This window comes from Belonocnema kinseyi, chromosome 6 (assembly GCF_010883055.1).
Source record: "Belonocnema kinseyi isolate 2016_QV_RU_SX_M_011 chromosome 6, B_treatae_v1, whole genome shotgun sequence".
Lineage (NCBI taxonomy): Eukaryota > Metazoa > Arthropoda > Insecta > Hymenoptera > Cynipidae > Belonocnema > Belonocnema kinseyi.
The window spans coordinates 133,439,693-133,441,363 of NC_046662.1; the positions used below are offsets into that span (position 1 = coordinate 133,439,693).

General features: G+C 26.6%; 1 protein-coding gene and 1 long non-coding RNA gene across 2 annotated transcripts in view; one reads left to right on the forward strand and one right to left on the reverse strand.

Annotated features, from left to right (window-relative positions):
- Window positions 1–1,671, reverse strand: part of LOC117175704 (serine/threonine-protein kinase minibrain) — a 349,640-nt gene that overhangs the window by 306,790 nt on the left and 41,179 nt on the right. The window lies entirely within an intron of this gene.
- The window catches only part of LOC117175705, a 7,471-nt gene that overhangs the window by 703 nt on the left and 5,097 nt on the right, over window positions 1–1,671 (forward strand). The window lies entirely within an intron of this gene.

A 1,671-nucleotide genomic window follows, 5' to 3' on the forward strand; every position in this document is an offset into this window, starting at 1 on the left:
ATGAGGTAAATGAAAGTGGCCCTCAACTCTTAACATGTGTACGTCGCGTGGCCATCGTAGGTATATCGCACGCACACAACCGGATATCGGCTTTGACAGAGGCAGATTTAGAATTGAGATTGATGGTATTTTATTTTTACGCCCAGTTAAACTGTTCGATCGCGAAGCAAGCAATTTTTGACAGATTCCATCTGACACATAAATGACTCAATTTTGTGTGTTTTTAACTGTCCAGTGTTTCACCTTTAAATCGGTTTGTACATATTGTATATTTGTGCTACAATTCTTATCCATAGCTGGCTAAATCTAATGCTAGATGAATCAAATCTGCAAATAACTGAAGAAATTGTAGGTTATGTTTCTATGTTTACCTTTCAGCTCCACTCTCCTCATCATTGTTTTCAGGTTCTTTTTTCAGAATTCTCACACCAGGTGCGATCGAAAATTCGTTGGATTATCAACATCAACCCATAAATATTTGATTTAAAAAAAGAAAGTCAACCACATATTTTAAGAGACTCGATTTTTAATTTAAAAATTTGTAATATTAAATTTCGCAATCAGAATTAATCTCTTTCGTTTAAAAATTCAACTATTTTGTTGAACATTATTCCATTTTCGACAGAAGACTTCATTGATTAAATTAAAAACTCGATTTTCAATTTGAAAATTTTTACTATTAAATTTCGCAATCAGAATTAATCTCTTTCATTAAAAAATTCAACTATTTTGTTGAACATTATTCCAATTTCGACAGAAGATTTCATCGACTAAATTAAAAACTCGATTTTTAATTTGAAAATTTTTACTATTAAATTTCGCAATCAGAATTAATCTTTTTCATTAAAAAATTCAACTATTTTGTTGAATATTATTCCAATTTCGACAGAAGATTTCATCTTTCAAATGAAAAACTCGATTTTTAATTTGAAAATTTTTACTATTAAATTTCGCAATCAGAGTTAATCTCTTTCGATTAAAAATTTAACTATTTTGTTGAACATTATTCCATTTTCGACAGAAGATTTCATCTTTCAAATGAAAAACTCGATTTTCAATTTGAAAATTTTTACTATTAAATTCCGCAATCAGAATTAATATCTGTCATTAAAAAATTCAACTATTATGTTGAACATTATTCCATTTTCGACAGAAGATTTCATCTTTCAAATGAAAAACTCGATTTTGAAAATTTTTACTATTAAATTTCGCAATCAGAATTAATCTCTTTCGATTAAAAATTTAAGTATTTTGTTGAACATTATTCCATTTTCGACATAAGACTTTATCGATTAAATTAAAAACTCGATTTTTAATTTGAAAATTTTTACTATTAAATTTCGCAATCAGAATTAATCTCTTTCGATTAAAAATTTAACTATTTTGTTGAACATTATTCCATTTTCGACAGAAGACTTTATCGATTAAATTAAAAACTCGATTTTTAATTTGAAAATTTTTACTATTAAATTTCGCAATCAGAATTAATCTCTTTCATTACAAAATTCAACCATTATGTCGAACATTATTCCATTTTCGACAGAAGATTTCATCTGTCAAATGAAAAACTCGATTTTCAATTTGAAAATTTTCACTATTAAATTCCACGATCAAAATTAATCTCTTTCATTAAAAAATTCAACTATTTTGTTGAAAATTATTCCAATTTCG